General features: G+C 33.4%; 1 pseudogene; it reads right to left on the reverse strand.

Annotated features, from left to right (window-relative positions):
- Window positions 1-310: 310 nt before the first annotated feature.
- Window positions 311-9,152, reverse strand: LOC111383867 (annotated as a pseudogene).
- Window positions 9,153-15,432: the final 6,280 nt, after the last annotated feature.

Genomic DNA, 15,432 nt, shown 5'->3' on the forward strand with positions numbered 1-15,432 from the left:
GCTATCTTCTATGAGAGCCTTTGTGGCTAAAATAACACTCCATTTTAATGTCCTTCATGGGTTCAATCGTTAGCAACCAAAGTGAACAAGTGTAGCTTTGTGTCGTTGATTGGAGAGGTGTTTGATAATGTCGAAATTGGTAGACCTAGCTTGAGAATACACCTTGGTGGACATTTTTTGGCGACATATGAGAATTCTATAATCATATACTTGAACAACAAAGAAATTGGCATTTTTAACATTTTTGAAGAAATAGCAATATAGTCACTACAGTGGTTTGAAGCATGCAGATGAAAATGAACAAGAACTATAATTCGTCCAAGAATCAATTTTCTAGGAGTCAAAGATTCGAAGGGTAAATGACATTACGAACTCTTGATATCACAATCTTTTTGTTCTTTCAAATAGATTTTCTATAGCTATGACGTTGCATACAGTTACCCAGGAACTTCGAGAATTTGAAAAAGTAATCGTGGTAACAAAACACAAAAGACAGAGGACGTAGTGAGTTTATATGCAAATTACAGTCTACGGACGGATTGTGACATTCAAGCCACCTCCTTGAGGGGCAGATATTGTCATCAACTCAAGCCTCATCCATCTGATCCTGCAAAATCCCAAACAATGGTATAGATGAGTTAAATCATTTTCAATTAGTTCTAAAAACTAATACCACATGTGACACGACGTGTCCCAAATTACCCTAATGGACCTGACACGTGCCCTGCGTCGATAATAGATACCAAGTGCTAAACCCACCACAAGGCAATCTTGAATTGCTATGAATATGACGAATTAAAAAAAAAATTGACAAAATTTCCTCTGAAATATGGACTAAGCCACCTGAACAAAAATCAATTTTCTCAAATCTATAATTTAAAATAAGGTACACTAGCCCCTTCAAATACAAACCATTCAAAATAAAGTGCACATAAATAAAATTTACACTTCTTAACAAGCCGAAAGACTCTAAATGCCCCCAATATTCAAAAGATACCAAATATGCAATGAGCCCGTGAAATGAATACATTTTCTGACAAAAATGCACGTATTCCAAAAATATGAACTATATAAACTGACACAATGAATCATATAAATAATGATTGTGTGGCTCAAAGCAATACATCAACAGACTCCAATGCTGTTCAACTCAGCTACTATCTGATAAAAAAAAATGGTGACAAAATATGAACTAGTAACTCAATGAGTGAATATTTTGCAGATAAGTATATATTTTCCATTTATGCCAACTTTTTGAACACTAGTATATAATAAAAACATCATTCTACAGTACTATAAACTAAAATCTTTATTCCTTAAAATGAATAAACTAAATTCTATCTGGAATCTAATAAAATATATATATTATTGAAAATCATACCAAAAAAGTACCCAAAATAACCATATGTACATGGCAAAGTTATTCAATTCTGAAATTCTAGTCATACGCGCGGAAAGCTATCCAAAGGCTATAATCTGGAGATACACTATGAAAACACATTCACAATAATGTAGAGCGGGTAAAATCAACATACTGTGGAAACACAAGTGGGTAAAATAACCATATAAGATCACACACGGTGGAAACACATTCACACAAATGCAGATTAGGGTAAAATCACTTGGGTACTTTATGGTGGTTTTAAATAACTTTAAACATGCTGTGAAATATTTAATACACATATGTCATGCTAATAAAATGATTTAACTGTATTGAATTTAACTTTAAAAATAACTGATTGTAAAATTCACTTTATTCTGAAAATCATGCAGTCAAACCAACGATATGAAATAATTAACTTTCAGATCTAATATATATTTAATAAATACTTATTTATGCTTTCCACTCACATAATACAAACTATAGCCTAGGATGGTCAGTAAACGTTTCCAATCTCTTCTTCACCATCTGAAATACGTTATAAGAGAATCAATTTAACCGCTATAAAATCAAGAAACCTTTAATATCTAATTGTATTATATTTAAATTAAATTTCTCGATACTTGAATAAATTTTCCAAATTTTCCTTTAATCTATTGGAGCTAATTTCACTTTCTAGTCCATTTACTAATAACTAGTTCATCAAAATAACCTTCATCCAAAGCAGAAAAACAATTATTCCATTTAGTGAAAACTTGAAATCACACTTGCATCAATTAACTTACATCTTGTTACATAACTCATAATTTCAAATAATCATTTCAACTAATATCCTTGTCTCTACTAATCATACATACCTAAGAATGCAATTAAAATCTAGGGTTTGCCAAAAAATTGATATTTCTTACCTTAATGTATATGGGAAAGTAACCAATTAAGGAACTTCGAAAAAAAAAATGGTACTCATTTCTCTTAATCTGTAATTTATACTAACAAATCAAAATCCTAAAAATATAAATTATGCTACATCTCTTGGAGAATTTTGAATAGCCCAACCTAACTCTTTTTCTTCCCTTTTCTTCTTCCTTTTTCTCCTTTTCTCTTTCTTCTTTCTCGAATTTTCTCTTCTGTGCCCCTTCTCCCAGCTTCCTCTACATGTATCTATCAATGAAAAATGGATTATGATTATACATATGCCACATGTCCTCCACTATCCAACAATTACAAAGAAAGTCCTCCAACCTTCATATAAAACCACATTAAATCCTTAACTTCCAATAATCTGTAAATAGATTCCTAAAATTTTATTTTGTCCATCTTAAACCTTCAAAATAATTTTTTATAATAAATTAAACCCCAACAAAATAATTTATTTCATTTAAGTCCCTATTTGACTTTGACTTTGACGAGTCAACTTTTAATTTTTGACTAGAAAAAATTGAGTTCTAACAAAATGCATGCCATGAAAGAAAATTCCAAATACTATGTTTGGTATAATTGGTTGATATACCATATGTATATTTTTCCTGTAATGGTAAAACTTCATATACTTGTACAAAAAGCTTAATGCAAAAGCAAATCTTGTTCATAGTTTGGACACTATTCTCTAACATAGGATACGTTACAACCCAATTTTTTTTAGTCAAAAATCAAAAGTTGACTTGTCAGTCTTAGTCAAATAGGGACTAAAATAAAATAAATTATTTTATCGAGGCTTATTTTACAATTGAAAATACTCAAAGGTTTAAGATGGATAAAATAAAATTTTGAGGATGTACTCATTCATTAAATTAAGTTAAGGACTTAATATTACGTGCAATTGTTAAATGGAGGACTTGAATTACAATTGTTGAATAGTAGAGGACATGTAGCATACATATAACCATAACCCATTTTCATTTTTCATTGGATATAGAGAGAAAACAGGCAAAAACTGGGAGAAAAATGAGAAAAGTAGAAAGAAAAGGAAGCAAAAGAAAAAAGAGGAGAAAAGAAACAAGAGAAGAAGAAGAAGAAGAAGAGAAAAGAGGTAGTTCAAGTTTGGTTTTCATTTTCTCTCCTCTTTATTTTCTTCAAGAGGTAGAGAAAAATTTTACATTAAAGTTGCTAGGGTTTAATTTGTTGATTTGATTTTCAAATTGAAGAGAATGAGTATAATTTCAAGCTAGCCTTCTTGATTTATTATGCTAATTACAGGTAAGAAATACAATTTTTGAGCAAACCCTAGAATTTTTATTTGAATTCTTGAATAAGTATTATTAGTGGAAATGATTGTGATCATAAATACTCACATGAAAGCATGATTTAATGGAACAAGATGTAAAATAAATTGGTGCAAGTGTGATTTCAAGTTTTCACTAGATGGAAATAAATTTGTACAAAAACCTTATCGCGAAAGCAAATCTTGTTTATAGTTTGGACACTATTCTCTAACACAGAATAGGTAAACTAATTCATTTAAACTTCAGTTTTAGCACAAGAAGCAGATCTCACCTAGACACACCCTATTTTACCCCTTGCACTCTATTTGATAAAAAAGAAGTCATGATCAGCTAGGTTTCTGTAGGCCAATCATAAAATGTCTAGAAACTTAGCAAGGCCATGTGAAAAAAATGGTTGATACCCTATTTTCACAAGCGACCTTTTTCTAAAGAAAGAATCCTAATTTTCAAGGTGGAAGATAAACACAGTCCACCTACAAGATTTTTCATTTCAAATGCTTTCTTTCTACCTCATTTTTTCCCTAGTTGTCTTGTTTACCTTACTAAAAAGGGAATTGTTTCTGTTTCTCCTCCTCTTCCTCAACTCCACTGCCACCATCAATCACAGTATTTACCCCCTTGGAATATCACAATTTGATCAAGAATATATAAGATCAGCCAGATTTCCAGAGGATGATCATAAAATGTATTAGTAAATACCATAAAGTGGTTGGGACCCTATTTTCGCACGCAAATTCCTATTTTCATAGTCAGTCAAAAGTGCCTACCTACGAAATATTTCATTTAAAATACGTTCTTCCTTCCTTAATTGTCTAATTTGCTTTGCTAGAAAGGGGCTTGTTTTTCTTTCTCCTCTTCCTCACCCCTACCCTCGTCTCCTAAGTCTACTTGAAAACTGCCATAGTGAAAAGAAGATAAAACAGGAGAGGCGGCAAGAAGGGAGGAAAGGAGGGAAGCCAGGCCACAATAGTGAGTGGAATATGGAGAGATGAGGTAGGGAAGGCACTCAAGTAGGGGGGTTGGGTTCACATGGGTACAGCTAGGATAAGGAAGATGGGTGAAGTAGATGAGAATGATTTGCGATTATCAAATTAAAAGATGCCTTATTGCATAAAAGAAGAAATGGGGCCTTTTTCCATTTTTCATCTCCAACTCATCCTTCTAGACAATTTCCTCTTTGTATATCTAAACTATTTACCTATTTAAATTTTCTCAAGTTGTACTTTCCAACCAAAGTCAAGTGGCAGGTTGAATGGCGCTCCATCTCCAATATATTGTATATCTGTCAGCCTCAAGAGGCAGCATGCAGATTTGGTATAGACACTAAAAATATTAAATTATGCATGTTTACAGATTGTGCTGGTTGTCCAATCTTTTCTTACAATTACCAAATTCTAATGCTGTCAATGTTCGACGGTGTTATAAACACTTCAAATGCTGTCAATGTTTGGTCACTCTACTATCATAATTAGTGGTTTTTCATATGCTATCAATAGGATTTCTATGTCTTGTCCATGCCTGGAAACTCTATATGTTCTGAATTCCCTTAATTGGTTGATATAGAGAATGTCATACACGATACACACAATAAGATTCAAGAAAAATCATTCCACGATCATAAAGATGGCTTATATTCCACAATCAACAGTGTTTGATTGTTACATTATTTAACCTGACATTCCCATGAAATAAATTAAGATCTAATGGGGACAAAATTTAAGATATATTTTTATCTAACAAAGCAAGTCCTGAAGTTAAGATAATAGCACTCGGCAGGATCATTGTGCTTAAAAATCGATCTCTCTGAAATATAGAACTATATGGAAGGGATATGCAACAACACCAATAATTTTAGTAACAAGAGTTTCAAAGACTGGAGTATAATGTATTACAGTATGTTACTCCATCTAGTTCCCATGTGAGGGGAAAGAAAATTGCCTTCTCTGCCATGTAAGTGAATTAGTGTTTTCTAATCTTAATATATAGACTACCTGCATGTCCAAGGTCCAAAGAGTGAGATAGTCCCTCAGAAGCTGCATGATAAGAGTGCTATCCTTGTACAACTCCTCACCCAACGTGTCCAGTTCAGCAATAGCTTCCTCGAATGCCTGCACACAAAAAGAAGAAAATATTAAAAAGAGACACATTTCATGTTTCAAGTATCAAAGGAGCCTCCTGTAATAATGAATGCGTAATGTGCAAATGATAGATCTCAAACACACTGTCCCCTGATCAAGGCATAAATTTAGAACATAAAGGAGAAACATGGCAGTATATGGTCAAAGGTATTAGAGTTAGTTGTTTCAGAAGCAGTTGATACATTTTACAGACCACTCAAGCTAGTTGATCCACCAGAGATGAAGTAATATGGGAGATATCCCAAATCATTTATCTCGAAATTCAACTCCTTTAATGGGAGATCATCACTCCAGTTCTCTTATTCGGTCAAGGCATTTTGTGCGCTTGATTTTATTTAAAAAGAAAAAGAAAGTTTGATTTAATATTTTATTAGAATATCAAAGTAACTAACTCTAATTCAATTGCATAGTAAATCAGAGAAAATAGTTTGTTAACACTATATCTGTTCAACTTCCAACCTTCTGATGTATGGGCTTTTCTTTGCAGTTGTTTAGATCACTAGACAATTAAAGTCGAATTGTAGGTAAGAACAAGTGAAAACTAACCTGTTTGGCCACGTTACAAGCCTTCTCTGATGAATTTAGAATTTCAGAGTAGAAAACAGAAAAGCTACAGGCCAAACCCAATCGTATAGGATGCGTGGGGGCAAGATCAGCAAGTGCGATGTCCTGTTTAACAGATGAATACACAAATTGTTGATCACTTAGTAATTAAGATTTCAATGAAGAAAAAATATACGATGACTTTAAATCATTAAACAAATTCAGCCACTAAACAACAAAATATTACAGCTTTTGAATACAGAATTATAAATCGAGTTTGCAAAAATGAGAAAAATGAAAAGTGATGCTGGGGTAGCATAAAGAAAGATGCACACTTGATCAACGCTTCATTGATTTTGCAGAATACTATGAGAAGCCGGAGAAAAAGGTGGAACTCTCCAAACCTTTATAATAAATTTTATAAAGTTTCCAAAGTTGCTTATATCTCCACGAACAGTGATTTAACTAGGAGAAAAATAAAACATGTGAGATGACAGCAGGACTTTAATTGAAGCAATCAACAAAAACAAGCGGAATAAATCAAGCCAAACAAATTGAATAAGCATCATCCTCTCCGTGTTAGAAAAGATTTGTCATCCCTCACCCAACATCTCATAAGGGCAAGTCAGTAAGTCAATGCAGAAAATATTAAGGTGAAATGTCAGAAACACCATGGTTTTGTTAAAATTGCCTACACAAGTAAAACAAATACCAGTCCATATTCTTATTTCCAATAATGCTCACTATCTGCTAAGCAGCATAGAACACACCAAAAGCTGTAGAATATCGAAACTTGGCCCCAATCTATGCAGGAACATAGAACATGGTCTCATTTAGCACACCACATTCTCCACCAAAATCCATTATGTCATAAATCCCAAAACAATCATGCTCATAATTGGCATTAGCAATCATATAAGGCCTACCGCAATGCTATCCACCCGTGACGTGAATTGAATGCATTGTGAGATATAGCAATTTGCATATGTGATACCTTCAATGTGGAAATTGACATCAGTCTTCTTTGAATTTGTGTTCAATTGGTCAGCGGCAATTGCTATACACATCTGAATCATCACTACATATGACAAACTCACTCAAGCACCGACTCTTCTCGTCGAAGTTAAAAATGAAATTACAAATGATTTCCCAAATTTGTGATTCCTAAATGGAACCCAATTGGTCCATCCCCTAATAACACGAACTCCTCATTTGGGGATATCAGCAACGGGCTCCTTATTGAAATGATTTTTCAATATCTTCGTCGATAATCTATGGACCATCATTGTTTTCATCCAAATCAAATCCATCCCATTGTTTGCATTGAGTGGAATAAATGTATTAAATTTCCATCATTGTGTCCCTTGAGGCATCAACACTAACTTCTCGTGCTTAATGCGCCACTGCATGATCACCTGCTGTATCAGCAAACCAATCTGATTACGGATGTGAGTCATGAATGAATGGTCATACTCAAGGTGCCATTGCTAGGAGCGTAGCCTTGCTTTGACATTAGCTAGTGTAGGGAAAAGTGAATAAAAATGACCATTTGATCAACTCAGAGCTGACTCCGCAGAATGCCAAAAGAAAACCAGAGAAAAAGATGGAACTCTCCTAACTTTTATTAAAAATCTTGTTACGCCTCAGTCTCATAACCATTAAAATGGTTTTTTTTCCCACTTTTTTTCTTTTTTTTTTTTGGCGAAAGTGAGTTTTGAAGTGGTGAATTTGGATATTCTTTGGTTAAAAAGTAAGAAAAAGTTTGGGTTTACATGCAAAATATTTTACATTGAAAATGTGTTTGAGAAAAAAAAAGTTTTATTTTAATGGTTGTCAAACAGAGGCTACACATTTCAAAAGTTTCCGTGAAAAGTGATTTAAGTTGGAGAAAATTAAAACATGTGAATAAATCAAGCCACATCAAGAAGTCTAGAGTCAGAAAAATTTGTTTGTGACTACATTCTGCTCCAGAAGTCCTCAACAGAAAATTCCTGTGTTTTTTTTTCTTGACATTAAAGAACCCAAATTACCCAAGTCTTTAAATCTCAAAATTTGAAACTGACCACAGATTTTACTTCCGACCTTCCCTTGAAATAAACTAAAGATCACAATATAAATATAATAAAGTTTAAAAAAATCAGAAACAAATATAAATAGTAAATCAATAACATATGTCAATATAGAGATTCGTAATATACGGATATAATTCCTGTCTTCCCCAGATAATTGCCTTTGTTTCCGCCACAGACAATGCCCAAGAAATGAAATCACATCATGCCAATAATAGAAAGAAAAACTTACTGAAGATATTTTTGTATAAAAATACTTGATTCACCTCAGCAGACTTGTAAGCAAGCATAGTATCCTCAGCAGCCTCCTTGCGCTCGTTCCCAGCCTTAAACTCAGCAAAGTACCTACAATAATCCCCCTTCATCTTCAAGTCGAAAACCTTGGACTCCCTCGAAGCAGCAGACGGGATCAAATGGTCATTCAGAATCTTCAAAATCCCAGCACAAACATCGGACAGCTTGGTCTCGACCTTAGATCTGTAGTCATTGACAAGCACAACGTGGTCATCATTCTTGCGCCCCTCCTCTCCAGGCGGCTTGGAGAGAGCCGATAACGTTCTTGTAAGCCACCGAGAGGAGATTGCGCTCCTCTACAGTGATCTCGGAACCGGCCGCGCCGACAACCAGTTTATCCATGAACTGGACCATCTCCTCATAGCCCTCGGCTTGTCCGCTAGCTTGGCCACGTACAGGTACTATTCCCAGGCAAAAGCTATCGGAAAAAACTGTGACTAGAGAGACAATTATGGAAATCGAGACTTTTCGGTATCAATAATTCCTGCTGCACAGCCCTGTACACGCCCACTCACATGCTGGGTGGGTGATTAAAAAATAATAATAATAATAATAATTAGCACAAAACATTCCTACCTTTCGATATTTTTGTTAAAAATATCTTCACCTTTCATTTTTTTTGTGGATTACACCCTTATCTTTACCTTTTTTGGCGCAAAACGTCATTCTGTCAACTCCCCGTTAAAATACTCCATTAAATTAAAGGATAATTAGCACAAAAGGTCCTTACATTTCAATATTAGTGTGCAAAGTGTCCCTACCTACCTTTCAATATTATTGTGCAAAATGTCCATACCTTTCATTTTTAGCATAATTAGCACAATAGGTCCCTGTCTTTCAATGATATTGTGCAAAACGTCCATATCTTTTATTTTTAGCATTTTCATTCCTACCTTTCACATTTCATTGCGCAAAAGGTTCTTTTCATCCATTTTTTCAATAAAATGACAATGTTACCTGCCTATTCAAATAAAATAAAAAGAAAAGAAAGGAAAATTAGATAATTAACTGTAATTATAGTCCTAAATCTTTCAAAACATTATAAATAAGTCCTAAATTCTCCACTACCGCCACTTTCTCAACCCCACCAAGCCAGTACATATAGATTCATACAGCACCACCTTTCGATCACAACACCTATCAGACTCCACCACCGCCACCCTCGCTTCACTCTCCCCAATATCCTCCTCCATAGTATTGGTCACCAATCTGTCCGAAATAACCACATTCACGGTGGTGGAGTCCGGTGGGCAAGGGGAAAATGAAAAGTGGTGTTATGTGGATTTATAAATGACAGCTTGATAGGTTGTGAAAGTGGTAATGGTTGAAAATTTATGATTTTTTTGTAATTTTTTAAAAATTTAAGGACTATGGTTCCAGTTAGTAATTCATCTTTTTTTTTTATTTGAATAGGAAGGTAAAATCGTCATTTTATTGAAAAATGGATGAAAATGACATTTTGCCCAATGAAATGTGAAATGTAGGGGTGAAAATGTTAAAAAATGAAAGGTAGGGACGTTTTAAACAATAACATTGTAAGGTTGGGACATTTTGTGCTAATTATGCAAAAAATGAAAGGTATAGACGTTTTGCATAATAATATTGAAAGATATGGACCTTTTGTGCTAATTACCTTTTGATTTAATGAAAGGGTAATTGGCGCAAAACATCCTTACCTTTCGAGGTTATTGTGGAAAACGTCCTTACCTTTCATTTTTTTGGCATTTTTGCCCCTATTTACCACCTTTCTTGCCCTGAAGGTCATTTTCACTGTTTTTTGACGATTTTGCCCTCTATTCAAATAAAAGAAAAAGAATATAATAGAAAACAAAAGAATTAATTGCAACTAATACCCCAAAATTTCAAAAAATTACAAATTAGTAATAAATATAGGAGTTAATAGCCCAAATGGTTACTAAACTTTGCCAAAGGTCCAAAAAGGTCATTGAACTTTTTTAAATACAAAAGGAAAAAAAACCAAAAAAATCAACAAAAAAAATTGAAGAAACGGGCCCCACCAACAAAAAAAGGACAAAAAAAATAATAAAAACAATAAGGAAGGTGAAAATGGAGGAAGGTGAAAAGTAAACCAAAAATTATTTTTTATTTTTTCAATCGTACATTTTTAATCAAAATTTATTGAAAATTTTATTTTTAAAAATAAAGAAAAAAAATACAGATTGCTTTTGCTAAAAATAAAATTTTCAATAAATTTTGATTAAAAATGTACGATTGAAAAAATAAAAAATAATTTTTGGTTTACTTTTCACCTTCCTCCATTTTCACATTCCTTATTTTATTTTTATTATTATTATTTTTGGTCCTTTTTTTTGTTGGTGGGGCTCGTTTCTTCAATTTTTTTTGTTGGTTTTTTTGGTTTTTTTTTTTTTTTGTATTTAAAAAAGTTCAATGACCTTTTTGGACCTTTGGCAAAGTTTAGTAACCATTTAGGCTATTAACTCCTATATTTATTACTAATTTGTAATTTTTTGAAATTTTGGGGTATTAGTTGCAATTAATTCTTTTGTTTTCTATTCAATTCTTTTTCTTTTATTTGAATAGAGGGCAAAATCGTCAAAAAACAGTGAAAAGGACCTTCAGCGCAAGAAAGGTGGTAAATAAGGGCAAAAATGTCAAAAAATGAAAGGTAGGGACGTTTTCCACAATAACCTCGAAAGGTAAGGATGTTTTGCGCCAATTACCCTTTAACGAAACATTTTAACGAGAAGTTGACAGAATGGCGTTTTGGAAAAAAATGTAAATGTGAGGATGTAATCCGCCAAAAAACGAAATGTGAGGACGTTTTTCACAAAAACAGCGAAATAAAAGGACGTTTTGTGCTAATTACCCAAAAAAAATTACCCCGCCCCCCATGTATTATGAGAAACTAGGCCTGTACAGCTAGTAAGGTTCTTTTGGTATTGAGGTTTGCGGAAGATACAAGTAAACAATACTGGGTAGAAAAATGTCAAACGAACATCATGATTGACACGATTGTTGACTGCACCCTCACATGTCAAGATGGGTTCCAAGTGATTAAAAAAATATCGACCTCCATGTATGAGTCTGTGCAATCATCCCGCGGTCATTCGTGCGGGTCATATAGCTCAGTCCATACAAGATATTTAAACAAACAAACTAGTAGTTTGACAATCACCACATTAAAATATTTTGGGAAAATAGTTCNTTGATGAAAAGTGGTTTTATATGTCCAAGACATCACAAAAGTATTATCTCCATCCTGATGAAATGGAGCCCTTTCACACATGTAAAAGTAAAGGGTTTATTACAAAGATAATGTTTTTGGTTACCATTGCTCAGCTACGAGTTGATAGTACTACAAATGAAGAATTCAATGGTAAAATAGGAATATGGTCATTCGTGTCTAAGGAACCAGCAAAGCGGAATAGTAAGAACCGTGTAGCTGGGACTTTGGAGTCGAAGCCTATAGTGTCGGTAACTAAAGACGCGATCCAATCATGTGTGATTGAAAATTTGCTGCCTGTAATCAAACAGAAATGGCCATGTTCAAGTTCTAGGACCATCTTCATTCAACAAGACAATGTAAAGCCACATTTGGATGTTAACAATATCAATTTCGTAGAAGCAGTGAGAAAGGATGGATTCGATATTTGTTTATGTTGTCAACCTCTGAACAGCCCCCGATATGAATGTCTTAGACCTTGGTTTTTTTAGAGCCGTTGATTCACTTCAACATCAAGAGGCTCCAACTACAATTGAGGACTTCATTTTAGCAGTTGAGAATGCTTTCCAAACATTTCCTACCAAAGAGTTGAATAATGTGTTTTTTACATTGCAATCATGCTTGGTTGAGGTGATGAAAAATTTGGGGGTAACAATTACAGGATTGCACATATAAACAAACAAAAATTGATGAGAAATGGGCAACTGCCGAATTGCATGCAGTTTGACTCTGACATTTTACGAATGGCTAAGGCGGCTCTTAATTCAGTCGAGTAACTTTAATCGGGGAATTTTGTAGATTTGGCATACGAGCTCTAATTTGGGCCTATAATACCTTTTTGAATAGGGATCAATGAGACGAATCAAACCAGCTGTTGTGCTATTGCCTACGATGAATTTTAGCCATCTAAGGTCGTTAAGGACTCGAAAACAACACTTTTATGTTATGTGTATCTTTTTTTTTTGCTTTAGTTGCACCGTTTTAGTTCTTTGCCCATATCCTAGCATTTCTAAGGTATTGTACATGTTCAGAACTCATTTTGAGGCTTGGCATTTGACGTTCGAACGATATCATTTGGTTGTGTTAGTTGTTTCCCATTGATCAGCCTACATTATTTTTCTTCCTGTACACCATGTTGCCCACACCATCCATGCGTAAAAAAGGTAGATATAAACTGAACTTACTAAACACCAGAAGTATGTATTGAAAAAAAAAAGATGCCTATCTGGTGTTTAACACATCCCTAAGTCAGCATTGAAATGTTGTAAACATTGGTTATGCACAAGCCTCGTAGAATTTGGATATACTATTTCTTAATATTAGCATCGACTTTATCAGCAAGAGCATCCATCTGGTCCTCGTAGATTTTTGGTAGATATATTTTGATCATCCGAGAAACAACACGTTGAAACTCCTGAGAAGCGAAAACGTAACCATCTTCAGTCGGCGGAGCATTCAAATCAAGCAATGGCCTCACCGCTTTCTTCGAGTTCAGATCACTTCGTAAAATTGATGCACAGGTATCTTCGATGGAATGTGGATGATTTTTAGAGTTCATACTCGTGATCTAGACAAATACTCGTATGCAGAAATTTGGTGGCAGTGTGAATGATTGTGCTTTTGTGGAAATGTTTATCGATTGCTAGTTTGAAGACAAATGGTTTTTATCAATGGCAGAAGACAGAAGACAAATAATCAGAGGCATATACTCGTGAAGACACAAAGAAGCTAAAGAATCACAAATGGAAGAAGACGTGAAATTTTCAAGAAATGGGAAATACGCGCATTTGGATAATTTCAATGAGTTGGTATAATAAGTGTGGAAAATTAAATAAGGGCAACTTAGTAAAGTAACAAATCAAAATATTCTAAATGAAAATATCAGCCTATATATTTGGGACAAACGAAAAAGGAAATTCAACCTATATAATTGAGACGGATGAAATATTAATTTTAACTTGAATTTTAATTAAAAAAATTAGTTGAATCAAACGGGGCTTAATAAGTAATAAATGCTTCCTCTTTCAAAGTAACATGTGACCCTTCATTTTCTTTGGAACTTCAAGAAAAATATCAGGGGTGTTTGATAGACATTTTTATGTAAAAATACATTTTAGAATAGTAAATTGATATGAAATGTGTGGTTGAAAAATAAGGAAAAGTTTTCGATTTACGTATAATATTATTTTAACAAAGAATGTGTGGTTAAAAAGAAGAGAGAGAAATACATTTTGAAAAAAAAAATAGCTACCAAACAGGGCGATCATATAGTTTTATATTTATCTTACCTTTAACAAATAAAAAAAGGTTGAACTCTAACTTTAAGGACTCCCATCGTCCCGTCCCTGGAGTATCGCGAGGGAGGTAAATCGCAGGATGTGTCTCAACAAGTTAGGGAACAAGAGATTGTCCGTATATTGGTGCCCACAAAAAGTCCAATTCCATATTTCAGAAATGAAATCCTCACACTGCGACTGCTAATAAGGTTGAGACTACTTTACTTATATCATTTACACCATTGGGTTATTCCCCAAGGGGTTATGTTTAACAAATAATTTAGTTATTGGGGGAGGGGGGTTGAAATATATTTTAAAAGGTTAACGGATGTATGTACATCCACATTTGATTTTTTTTTTTTAATGTTAACTACAGTTTGAAAATGAGTGTCAGAGGAATAAATAGTTTATTGATAGTTAATCACTATATTGGAATTAAGAATCCATAATAAGTCCATGTGATTAAAAATGCCATGCTTCTAGAGTTTATTATTATTATTATTGTTTTTAAAGAAGAGATTGTTTATTGATCGTAAATGATTTGGACATATGATATTCAAGTGGTAAAGGTACTTCAAACTAATATTGTATTGGTTTTGTCATTTGTCCAGGAGGGAGCGCATATTGTATTGAATTAATCTATTTGTACGAGACAGCCACCCTACCCCCTTGTCAATCAAATTGTACAAAAAATTATACTCCTAGCATGATTGTATTGTATTTAGCCTTTCTGGATTAGTATAAATGGTTACTCTTTAAATGAAGGATACATTCCACAAGTGTGCCCTAATCTTTTATGATTGTGGTACATATATCCCTAACTTACTATTTGTTGCGTTCATATATCTAACTTTTTAAAACTCTGCCACTTATTCTCTGGTAAACAAAAATAATTTGTTTGAACATTTAATAACCTCATGATGTTGGACCAAAAAAGGTGAAATGTTCAAAAATATTTCTTTTATTCCAATTAAATTTAACTTGCCACTTCAGCTTCCGTTTAGAAAATTTAGCTTATGTTTGATACGAATTAAAATTCAAATTTTATCAAAATGAAAGTCAACAATTAAATTTAATTACATGAGTCTCACAACTTTTTAATCACAATTTCATTAACTATCATTAAAATTTACATTAAAAAAATAATAATTTTAACTTCTATCAAACAATGACCTTATAAGATAAAACTCCAGAACTCATGGAATCTATCCATTTACTTAAATTCATTGATCGTATTTGTAAGTGTCACATGGTCATTTACCATTGGTTAAGTGTTTTTCTTTTTGTTAATAGAGGACATAGAT

This window comes from Olea europaea, unplaced genomic scaffold, assembly GCF_002742605.1.
Source record: "Olea europaea var. sylvestris unplaced genomic scaffold, O_europaea_v1 scaffold2779, whole genome shotgun sequence".
Lineage (NCBI taxonomy): Eukaryota > Viridiplantae > Streptophyta > Magnoliopsida > Lamiales > Oleaceae > Olea > Olea europaea.